The sequence below is a fragment of the Patagioenas fasciata genome, chromosome 1, assembly GCF_037038585.1.
Source record: "Patagioenas fasciata isolate bPatFas1 chromosome 1, bPatFas1.hap1, whole genome shotgun sequence".
NCBI lineage: Eukaryota > Metazoa > Chordata > Aves > Columbiformes > Columbidae > Patagioenas > Patagioenas fasciata.
This window is the reverse complement of record NC_092520.1, coordinates 215,322,078-215,334,579: the sequence shown is the minus strand read 5'-3', so window position 1 is coordinate 215,334,579 and position 12,502 is coordinate 215,322,078.

Below are 12,502 nucleotides of genomic sequence, written 5' to 3'. Positions count from 1 at the left end.
CTGTCCCTGTCCCCCGTGGTGCCCAGTGCCCGCGGGCCCCCTCCTGCCACCGCCAGCAGCTCAGGAGGGGGTGGCTTGGTGACCGGTGTTCCCAAAAAGCCGAGTCCCCCACAAAGGCATTAACTCTTCTGGTGCTAGAGGGAAGGACAAGGAGGTTCCTTCTGACCCTCACACATCTCTGAACCTTTACAACCCTCAGCCAGGGAAAAGGCCCCGAACTGGGGTGGGGGCAGTTCCTCCGGCACACCAGCCCTCCCCGGGACGGATCCTGACGTGTGCCGGCACACCAGCCCTCCCCGGGACGGATCCTGACGTGTGCCGGCACACCAGCCCTCCCCGGGACGGATCCTGACGTGTGCCGGCACACCGGCCCTCCCCGGGACGGATCCTGACGTGTGCCGGCACACCGGCCCTCCCCGGGACGGATCCTGACGTGTGCCGGCACACCGGCCCTCCCCGGGACGGATCCTGACGTGTGCCGGCACACCAACCCTCCCCGGGACGGATCCTGACGTGTGCCGGCACACCAGCCCTCCCCGGGACGGATCCTGACGTGTGCCGGCACACCAGCCCTTCCCGGGACGGATCCTGACGTGTGCCGGCACACCAGCCCTTCCCGGGACGGATCCTGACGTGTGCCGGCACACCAGCCCTCCCCGGGACGGATCCTGACGTGTGCCGGCACACCAGCCCTCCCCGGGACGGATCCTGGCACACCCCGGTGCCGTGTCCTTTTCCCTGAGCTCTTGCTGGGCACGTGCCCATCAGCTCCATCCCGAGGCTTCCGGAAGCCACCGGGCCCTGGGGCTCGTGGCCTCTCCCCCTCCCCGGGCGCCGTCCCGCTGCTCCTGGCTGGGGACGGCACCCGGAGACGGCGCGAGGGCCCTCGAGCCGGAGCCGGGAGCAAACAGCCTGCGCCCCGCGCCCCAGGGCACCCCGGGCCCCGCGCCCGTGACCTGGTGAGCCGCGCGGCGCCCGAACCGCGATAGCAGCCATGACGTCTGCCTGACCCCGCCGCCTGGTTGCCAGGTGTGCCATCGCACCCCATCAGGCGTCCCCAGCCCTGTCTGTGCCAACGCTGCTGCCGTCCCGTGTCACCTGCGGCGGGACGCCGCAGACCAGCTCCTGCCCCTCCCGCCTCGCTGCCCCGCGGCCGCAGCCCGGCCGTCGTCCCTCTGCCGCCCCCCCCCTCCACCGTGTGCCGCTGGACCCACCGTGTGTCCTCTGCCTTCCCAGCACCTCCACCCTGCTGTGCTCCTCTCGCCTTCATCCCTCCCGCACATCATCTCCCCCTCCACCCTCCCGCACATCTCATCTCCCCCTCCACCCTCCCGCACATCTCATCTCCCCCTCCACCCTCCCGCACATCTCATCTCCCCCTCCACCCTCCCGCACATCTCATCTCCGCCTCGGCCCCTGGGACCCCAGCCCCGCACGCCTCGCCCGCAGCCCACAGCATGTGCAGCCGCATGCAGCCGCCGGCTCAGCACCCTGCACCCCGGCTCCCCCGCTGCCTGCGCAGGCAGGGCCGGTCCCGCACCAGACGTGTCCCGTGCCGCCCACACAGCTGCTGCTGCTCTAACAGCCCCCGGCCCAGCATGTGCTCCCTCCAGAGCCCCCAGCTCCAGCCGTCCCCTCGCCCTGTCCCTGCGCCAGCTCCTGCACTCTCCGCAGCCCCTGCACCCACAGCACCCGACTGCAAGCCGAGCTCACCGCTTGTCCCCTGCGCCTGGAGCCGGGCTCACCCGCACCAGAGCTTGGCTCTCCAGCTGGTGCTGCTTCTCCAGCTCCGTGCCTGGCAAAGCAGCACCGGCACGTCCCGGGGTGTCGGCGAGCACCCAGCCCCTCGGCATCCCTCGGGACGCCGCACGCTGGGTGCCCCCGCGCAGCCCCCACTGCGCACACGGGCCTGGGCACATCCCGGGGTCATTGTTGCGCAGCCCCTTTCCCAAACTGGAGAGCACTGGGACTGCCTGGGAATTCATTTGGCTGCTTGTTCCTCTGCTGCTCTGACGAGGCTGCTCTGGAGCCTCCTGCCGATGTGGACACGCGCGTTTGCAGCTGCGCGGTGCCACGGGGACCTGTGCCACACATACCTGTGCCACGGAGACCTGTGCCACGGGGACCTGTGCCACGGGGACCTGTGCCCATTGCCTGGCTGGCTTTGGCCCCCAGTGCTGCATGTTTGCAGACCCCGGCTGTCCCCGCTTGGGCTCCATCCCCTGGGTCCCCAGGGTGACCCAGGGTGACAGTGGCCCCGCGGAGCAGCATCCGCTGGAGCCGCTGGGCACCCAGCTGCACGCCGCGGCTCGGCCAAACCTCTGCACCGCTGCTGGCTCGGCCCTGGCTGCGCGGCCCCCGCCCTGCTTGGTGCTGCCCCCGCCCTGCTTGGCGCTGCCCCGCGGACCCCCCGCGTGCCCCCCGCATGCCCCCTGCTGCCAGCCCTGCCACCCCTGCCCACCTGGCCAGTTTGTCCCGCTGCCGCTTCTGTCACCTCTGCCACTGCTGCGCTTCATTCCCATCGCACTGCCGGCTCCTTCCCCATCGCACCCGCAGGTAACGGAGACCCTGGCAGCCCCTGGAGACCCCCGGTGGCCCTTGGAGACCCCGGTGGCCCTTGGAAGCCCCGGTGGCCCTTGGAAGCCCCGGTGGCCCTTGAGCCCAGCGCAGCCCCGTGGCCGGCAGAGCTGCCCCGTGTCCCCCGGGGGCGGTGGCGGCTGTGCCGAGCGCTGCCCCTCGGCGCCGCAGGTGGGAGCGTGACGTGTTACCCTGAGTGCAGGCCGCTCGGTTCACGCCGAGCGCACCCCGGGTCTCTGCCCCTTCCGCAGCTGTTTCTGGGGCGACCGAGAGACCCGCCTGCACCCGCCTCTTGCCGCGAGAGGCCAGAAGTCTGCAGAGCGTAACTTTTCTGCAGAAAGTTCGGTCTGGGACCAGGAAAGCTGGACGCCTTCTTGCCATTTCTGAGGAGCCCTCCTCCTCCTCCACTCCCCACTTCCCCCTGCCCCTGATCCTCTTGCGATGGTGGATGCACCGCTCTGCCGTGGCGGAGCCGGCGGCCGCGCCGCCCTGCCGTGCACCCCAGCTTCCGCCAGCAAGCAGCTGCAGCCGTACCTGTGTTGGCAAACACTGCGTGATCCCCCCGGGGACACCACGGCTCGTCCCAGTCAGGCGTAACACCAGAGAAGGCGACCTCCCACCCGCCGCCGCGCCGGGGCTGCCCGGGTCTGCGCAGCCCTGCTCCCCGCAGCCGCATTCATCCTCCTCATCGCCCCCGTCCCCTGCACCCGCCACGGCCGCACGCGTGGCAGAGCCAGGCGAACGGGGCTCTGGGGACAGCGCTGTCCCCGGGCAGCAGCAGCAGTCACCGCGCGAAGGGGCTTCGCTTTGGGGCTGGTTTTGTTCCAGGTGCCAAAGTCCCTTTGGCCATCCCGCCTGTTCCTCCCCGCTCAGACCCCGCTCCCCGTGCCCGTCTGCGCGGCGTCCGCTGCACGGTGCCACCGGTCTGGGGACAGCCCTGTCCCCAGCACCCCCACGCCCCAGCGGCGCGGTGCTCGGCGGTGCCTTGGCCACGGCAGCCGGGTTGCCACAGGGCAAAGGTCTTGTCCTGTGGCCATTTCCCCCCTGGCAGAATCACAACCCCCGGCACAACCACAACCCCCGGCACAATCACAACCCCCAGCAGAACCACAGCCCCAGCAGAACCACAACCCCTCAGCACAACCCCCAGCACAACCACAACCCCCCAGCACAACCACAACCCCCAGCACAACCAGAGCCCCCAGCAGAACCACAACCCCTGGCAGAACCACAACCCCCAGCACAACCACAACCCCCCGGCACAACCACAACCCCTGGCAGAACCACAACCCCCTAGCAGAACCACAACCCTCAGCACAACCACAACCCCCTAGCAGAACCACAGCCCCCGGCAGAACCACAACCCCTGGCAGAACCACAACCCCCAGCAGAACCACAACCCCCGGCAGAACCACAGCCCCCGGCAGAACCACAGCCCCCAGCAGAACCACAACCCCCGGCAGAACCACAGCCCCCGGCAGAACCACAACCCCCGGCAGAACCACAGCCCCCGGCAGAACCACAGCCCCCAGCAGAACCACAACCCCCGGCAGAACCACAGCCCCCGGCAGAACCACAGCCCCCGGCAGAACCACAGCCCCCAGCAGAACCACAACCCCCGGCAGAACCACAACCCCCGGCAGAACCACAGCCCCCGGCAGAACCACAGCCCCCGGCAGAACCGCCACCCCCGCTAACGCAGCTGCTGCTCCTTTACTTTTCTTTTCCCAGCGGAAGCAGAGAGGATTTTCCCCAGGTGTAGATAGCGCTTTCCTGACTCTGTATCTATCCCGGCTGCATTGGCATCTCCGCTCCGACACCTCCCGACCAGTGAGACATTTCCCGTTGAAAAGCCATCCAGGAGAAGGCAGAGCGGTAGCGGGCGAGGAGCCGACCCGGAGCCCGCGGTGCCGCCGGCGAGCGTCGCACCCTCGGCCGCGCCGGGCCCGGCCACGCGCGGCAGTTACTGTGATTCTCATGGCTTCTCAATGACTTGGGTTCTCTTCTGTACAAAGGGATACACTTCTTTTTGGTTCGTTTTTGGTTTTTTTAAAGAAGTCGTTGGTATTTTTCCTTTGTCCAGACTAACGCCATCCATTCCCTGTTCTCCATCAGCTCCTGTCTGTAATTCTGACCGTAAAAGAAGAGAAAACAAACCCCACAGCACTTTGTTCCTGGCGGTGAAGAGCGTCGCCAGCCGAGCGCGTTTGCGACCAGCCACAAAGTGCGGCGCGGTTTGCTCTGCGCCGGCGGCCCCGCCGCCGCATGCATGTGTCACCGCGCCCGGCGCCACCACCGCATGTGCACCGCGCACCGGCCCCGCGGCGCCCGCATCACGCTCTCGGTTCTCACCCCGACGGACTCACCTGTGGGTTTTTGTTCTGTTTTTAATTTGACAGGGTCAGTTTGACTTCACCCTTATTTTGTATGGATTTTTGGAGGAGATTTCTCCTTCTCCAGAGTCATGGAGGTGTGGCCATTCGCCTCCCGCCCTTGACGTTGTGATACACATACCCCACAGAGATCTATGTTTCTTATATTATATTATTATTAATTATTATTATTATTATGTAATAAATTTATAAGAAAGCTCCGCTTTGGTCCGTGGTGTCTGTCGGCTCCAGACCCAGCTGCCGTTCGGGGTCCCCCTCATTGGGAACGCATTGCGGGAGGGGGTGCAGGACGGGGGGCAGCACAGGGAGCCAGCCCCCTGCCCATGGGGGTCCTGTGCTCCCCCGGCCAGGACAGCGGCCGGGTCAGTGAGGGGAGCGGGGCTGGGCAGGGGTGACGTCCCACTGCACTTGGGGGGCCAGGGCCACTTGCTGGGGGTGCAGGGGGTGCAGGACTGACGGGCACCCCGGGGGTCCCTGGCTGGGGGTGCAGGGGGTGCAGGACTGACGGACACCCTGGGGGTCCCTGGCTGGGGGTGCAGGGGGTGCAGGACTGACGGACACCCTGGGGGTCCCTGGCTGGGGGTGCAGGGGGTACAGGACTGACGGACACCCTGGGGCTCCCTGGTTGGGGGTGCAGGACTGATGGGCACCCCGGGGGTCCCTGGCTGGGGGTGCAGGACCGATGGGCACCCCGGGGGTCCCTGGCTAGGGGTGCGGGGACGCAGCTCCCCAGGGCTGGGGGGAGCCGGGCTCTCTGGGGTTGGCTTTGCGGGGAGCGCAGCCCTGGAGTGGGTGCAGAGCTCAGGACACTCCAGTGCTCCCAGCCCTGCAGTGATCAGTGCCACCACTGTCCCCCCCGTGCTGACCTGTCCCCTGCCCTGCCCTGACCTCTCGGCTCACCCCACATGGGGCCAGGGTCGAGTGGAACCCCGTAGGTAGAGAGGTTCAGCGTCGGGAACTCAGAGGCATGGTGACTGCAGATGTGACTGCGGGAGAACCCCCACCCCACCTGACACCTCTGCCCGTGTCCCTCCCCAGAGCCACAGGATCACAGAATCACAGAATTCAGGGATTGGAAGGGCCCTGGAAAGCTCATCCAGTGCAATCCCCCCATGGAGCAGGAACACCCAGCTGAGGTTCCACAGGAAGGGGTCCAGGCGGGTTTGAATGTCTGCAGAGAAGGAGACTCCACAACCTCCCTGGGCAGCCTGGGCCAGGCTCTGCCACCCTCACCCCCAACAAGTTGCTTCTCATATTCAAGTGGAACCTCCTGTGTTCCAGTTTGCACCCATTGCCCCTTGTCCTGTCACTGCTTGTCACCCAGAAGAGCCTGGCTCCATCCTCCTGACACTGCCCCTTTCCATATTGATCCCCAGCAATGAGTCCCCCCTCAGTCTCCTCTTCTCCAGCTCCAGAGCCCCAGCTCCCTCAGCCTTTCCTCACACGGGAGATGCTCCACTCCCTCCGGCATCTTGGTGGCTGCGCTGGACTCTCTGCAGCAGTTCCCTGTCCTTCTGGAGCTGAGGGGCCACAACTGGACACAATATTCCACGTGCTCTGCTGCCCTCCCTGCCCGTGTCTGGCTGCCGGTGCTGGCACCGCCACATCCCGACAGACCAGCACCGGCCACAGCCCCACCGCGCCGCGGCAGAGACACCACTTTGGTTTAGAGTTCAGTTGTATAACGTAAAGCTTTAAGAAGCAGCCAAAAAAAAACCTGGCATCGGGCAGGCGAAAGTTTCCCCGCTGCCGCTGTGCTCCAGAAAAGCCAATTAAGTCCATTTTTCTGGCGCGAGCGGCCACGAGTGCAGAGACACAGGAGCCCTGCCGCCCTTGTCTGAAATCACAGAGCAGGAGTCGGACTGGCGGGGGCAGAGAGCACGGAAAGTGGACTCTGTTGATACCAAGCCCAGAAACACATGGTTTCAACTTGAAAATGCCTGCGGTTCAGAGCACTGAAGCACCTGTGCGAGTTCACCGTTGCTGTACGGGCAGCTCGGCAGGCAGTGGGACCCCGGTGGCACTGAGAACACCCGCAGAATGTCACTGGAGAGCATCTGGAGCGGGGCACAGAGGGGACGGAAGCTCACCGACGGTCTCTGTGACTTCCTCTGTCACACCTTCTGTCATATTGTGTGTGCACCTCTGCAGACGGCACCCGGACACAGCACCCAGCCATGGCACAGCCACCTGGGCTCGGTGTCACCGTCCCCAGCCACGGCACAGCATCACTGTCCCCAGCCATGGCACAGCATCACTGTCCCAAGTCATGGCTCGGTGCCACCGTCCCCAGCCACAGCACAGCATCACTGTCCCAAGTCATGGCACAGCATCACTGTCCCCAGCCATGGCTTGGTGCCACCATCCCCAGACATGGCTCGGTGTCACCGTCCCCAGCCATGGCTCAGTGTCACCATCCCCAGACATGGCTCGGTGCCACCATCCCCAGTCACAGCACAGCGTCACTGTCCCCAGCCACGGCTCAGTGTCACTGTCCCCAGACATGGCGCAGCGTCACCATCCCCAGCCATGGCTCGGTGCCACCATCCCCAGCCATGGCACAGCATCACTGTCCCCAGCCATGGCTCAGTGTCACTATTCCCAGGCATGGCTCGGTGTCACCGTCCCCAGCCACGGCTCAGTGTCACTGTCCCCAGCCATGGCGCAGCGTCACCGTCCCCAGCCATGGCACAGCATCACCGTCCCCAGCCACAGCTCAGTGTCACTGTCCCCGGCCATGGCTTGATGTCACTGTCCCCAGCCATGACCCGGTGTCACCATCCCCAGCCATGGCTCAGTGTCACTGTCCCCCACCACGGCACAGCGTCACCGTCCCCAGCCATGGCTTGGTGTCATGATCCCCAGCCTCGGCACAGCATCACCATCCCCAGCCATGGCTCAGTGTCACCATCCCCCGCCATGGCTCAGTGTCACCATCCCCCGCCATGGCTCGGTGTCACCATCCCCAGCCTTGGCACAGCATCGCCGTCCCCAGCCGGAGCGAGGCTGGCAGTGGGGACAGAGCCACGGGGCAGTGACAGCAGCTGCCGGGTCCCAGCCACGTGGCACCGGGGGTCCCATGTGCCAGGAGCCGAGGGGCTGGGCACACACGAGGCAGGAGGGGCGTGCGGGGTCCTGGGGGCTCAGCTGAGCACCCCGGGGCAGGAGGAGCCACGGTCACCCCCGTGACCCCCGGGTTCCTTCAGGACCGTCACCCCCACCAGCTGCTCACCAGGGTCGGGGTCACCGGCGCTGGTTGGGATTCACTTAACGGGATGCAAACGCTGCAGAATGGCGGGTGCACATGGAACACCCGGGGAGATTCAGCGGTGACAAAGTGGCCATCATTCACTTGTCCCTGCTGGCAGCAGCAGCTGAGGGGCTGGAGGAGCTGCCACCCTGTCCCACCTCGCTGGCACCTTCTCCGTGTCCCTCCCATTCTGTCAGGACGTGTTTGGGGCGGCCAGCGCGGCCCCCACCCCCTCCCCGCTGCCCCTGCCCCCCGTGACCCTGAGCCAAGCGCAGCCAGGCCAGGGTCCCCCCCACCATGGCCCCACCCGAGAGACCCCCTGCCCCACACAGCCCATGGGGCTGGCACAAGGGGGGCTCCGGGACCAGGGGGTCGATCCCTCACACCCACCCCCACAGCCGTTCCCGCTGTCCCTTGCAGCCAGCACGGGGGTGACGGGACTGGCACCACGTCCCACTCCCCGCACAGTCCCCATGTCCCCCCAGCCCTGCTGTCACTGCATTGCACCCCCCACACAGTCCCCATGTCCCCGAGCCCTGCTGTCACTGCATCCCACCCCCCGCACTGTCCCTATGTCCCCCAGCCCTGCTGTCACTGCATCCCACCCCCCGCACTGTCCCCATGTCCCCCCAGCCCTGCTGTAACTGCATCCCACCCCCCACACAGTCCCCATGTCCCCCAGCCCTGCTGTCACTGCATCCCACCCCCCGCACTGTCCCCATGTCCCCCAGCCCTGCTGTCACTGCATCCCACCCCCCGCACTGTCCCCATGTCCCCCAGCCCTTCTGTCACTGCATCCCACCCCCCGCACTGTCCCCATGTCCCCCAGCCCTGCTGTCACTGCATCCCACCCCCCGCACTGTCCCCATGTCCCCCCAGCCCTGCTGTCACTGCATCCCACCCCCCGCACTGTCCCCATGTCCCCCAGCCCTGCTGTCACTGCATCCCACCCCCCCCACTGTCCCCATGTCCCCCAGCCCTGCTGTCACTGCATCCCACCCCTCGCACTGTCCCCATGTCCCCCAGCCCTGCTGTCACTGCATCCCACCCCTCGCACTGTCCCCATGTCCCCCAGCCCTGCTGTCACTGCATCCCACCCCCCGCACTGTCCCCATGTCCCCCCAGCCCTGCTGTCACTGCATCCCACCCCCCGCACTGTCCCCATGTCCCCCAGCCCTGCTGTCACTGCATCCCACCCCCCGCACTGTCCCCATGTCCCCCAGCCCTGCTGTCACTGCATCCCACCCCCCGCACTGTCCCTATGTCCCCCAGCCCTGCTGTCACTGCATCCCACCCCCCGCACTGTCCCTATGTCCCCCAGCCCTGCTGTCACTGCATCCCACCCCCCGCACTGTCCCCATGTCCCCCAGCCCTGCTGTCACTGCATCCCACCCCCCGCACTGTCCCCATGTCCCCCAGCCCTGCTGTCACTGCATCCCACCCCCCGCACTGTCCCTATGTCCCCCAGCCCTGCTGTCACTGCATCCCACCCCCCGCACTGTCCCTATGTCCCCCAGCCCTGCTGTCACTGCATCCCACCCCCCGCACTGTCCCCATGTCCCCCAGCCCTGCTGTCACTGCATCCCACCCCCCGCACTGTCCCTATGTCCCCCAGCCCTGCTGTCACTGCATCCCACCCCCCGCACTGTTCTCATGTCCCCCAGCCCTGCTGTCCCTGCATCCCACCCCCCGCAGAGTCCCCATGTCCCCCAGCCCTGCTGTCACTGCATCCCACCCCCCACACTGTCCCCATGTCCCCCAGCCCTGTTGTCACTGCATCCCACCCCCCGCACTGTCCCCATGTCCCCCAGCCCTGCTGTCACTGCATCCCACCCCCCACACTGTCCCCATGTCCCCACAGCCCTGCTGTCACTGCATCCCACCCCCCACACTGTCCCCATGTCCCCCAGCCCTGTTGTCACTGCATCCCACCCCCCGCACTGTCCCCATGTCCCCCAGCCCTGTTGTCACTGCATCCCACCCCCCGCACTGTCCCCATGTCCCCCAGCCCTGCTGTCACTGCATCCCACCCCCCACACTGTCCCCATGTCCCCCAGCCCTGCTGTCACTGCATCCCACCCCCCGCAGAGTCCCCATGTCCCCCAGCCCTGCTGTCCCTGCATCCCACCCCCCGCACTGTCCCCATGTCCCCCCAGCCCTGCTGTCACTGCATCCCACCCCCCGCACTGTCCCTATGTCCCCCAGCCCTGCTGTCACTGCATCCCACCCCCGGCACTGTCCCCATGTCCCCCAGCCCTGCTGTCACTGCATCCCACCCCCCGCACTGTCCCCATGTCCCCCAGCCCTGCTGTCACTGCATCCCACCCCCCGCACTGTCCCCATGTCCCCCAGCCCTGCTGTCACTGCATCCCACCCCCCACACTGTCCCCATGTCCCCCAGCCCTGCTGTCACTGCATCCCACCCCCCGCACTGTCCCCATGTCCCCCAGCCCTGCTGTCACTGCATCCCACCCCCCGCACTATCCCCATGTCTCCCAGCCCTGCTGTCACTGCATCCCACCCCCCACACTGTCCCCATGTCCCCCAGCCCTGCTGTCCCTGCATCCCACCCCCCGCACTGTCCCCATGTCCCCCAGCCCTGCTGTCACTGCATCCCACCCCCCACACTGTCCCCATGTCCCCCAGCCCTGCTGTCCCTGCATCCCACCCCCCGCACTGTCCCCATGTCCCCCAGCCCTGCTGTCCCTGCATCCCACCCCCCGCACTATCCCCATGTCTCCCAGCCCTGCTGTCACTGCATCCCACCCCCGGCACTGTTCTCATGTCCCCCAGCCCTGCTGTCACTGCATCCCACCCCCCGCACTGTCCCCATGTCCCCCAGCCCTGTTGTCACTGCATCCCACCCCCCGCACTGTCCCCATGTACCCCAGCCCTGCTGTCACTGCATCCCACCCCCCACACTCTCCCCATGTCCCCCAGCCCTGCTGTCACTGCATCCCACCCCCCGCACTGTCCCCATGTACCCCAGCCCTGCTGTCACTGCATCCCACCCCCCACACTGTCCCCATGTCCCCCAGCCCTGCTGTCACTGCATCCCACTCCCCGCACTGTCCCCATGTCCCCCAGCCCTGCTGTCCCTGCATCCCACCCCCCGCACTGTCCCCATGTCCCCCAGCCCTGCTGTCACTGCATCCCACCCCCCACACAGTCCCCATGTCCCACAGCCCTGCTGCCACCACGTCCCACCCCTGGCACAGTCCCCATGTCCCCCAGCCCTGCTGCCACCATGTCGCAGTCCCCGTGTCCCCCAGCCCTGCTGCCTGCCCAGCCACACTGTGCCCACACCCCAAGGTGCTGGTACCCAGCTGTCCCCACAATGTCCCTCCTGAGCCTGGCATCTCCTCTGTCCCCAAGTCCAGCTGTCCCCACATTGGATGCTCCTGTCCCTGTGTCATGTCAGTGCTGCCTGTTTCAGTGACACTGTCCCCTCGTCCTCTTGAAGCCCCGGGCAGGACCCAGCGGGTCTGAGCATCTTTGTGTGAGGAAAGGCTGGGAGAGCTGGGGCTGCTGAGCTGGGGAAGAGAAGCTGAGAGGGATGTGATCAATGATCAATATGTCAGGGGGGGTGTCAGAGGATGGAGCAGACTCTGTTCAGTGGTGCCCAGCGCCAGGGTGAGGGGCAACGGGCACAGACTGAACCACAGGAGGCTCCATGGGAACATGAGCAGAACCTTGTTTGCTGGGAGGTGCCAGAGCCTGGCCCAGGCTGCCCAGAGCGGGTGTGGAGTCTCCTCCTCTGAGCCATTCAAAGCCCTGGGATCCTGTGTGATCTGCTCTGGGACCCTGCGTGAGCAGTGGGGCTGGGGACCTGCAGAGCTCCTGCAGCACAAACAGCCTGGGGGCCGGGGTTCCCTGCACGCACCAGTGCCCCCCACACACCCCCCACAGCCCTGGGGTCCCGTCTGCCCCATGGCACCGACAGGGGCCCCGGCCTCGCGGTCACACCAAGCATATATTTTATTGAAAGACCAAGTGGATGACAGGGCGGTGAGGGAGGACCTGGAGCCGGGTTTGTACAAGTGTGGGGTGCTCAGGACTCCTCCTGTTCTGTTTGTCACGAGATAAATATCGGTACATCGAGCGCGTGTGTTATCGTCACTAAACTAGCACTGGGCGGAGAGGCGGGGAGCAGCACCGCCCGGGCGCGGGGGACGGGGCGGCCCTGCCCGCTGCCCCCACGGCCGCCCCGCGCGGGTTTCCCGCTCGCAGGGCAAATCCATCCAGGCCGGGGGGCTCCCGCGGGCCAGCGGCATCGCCCCCA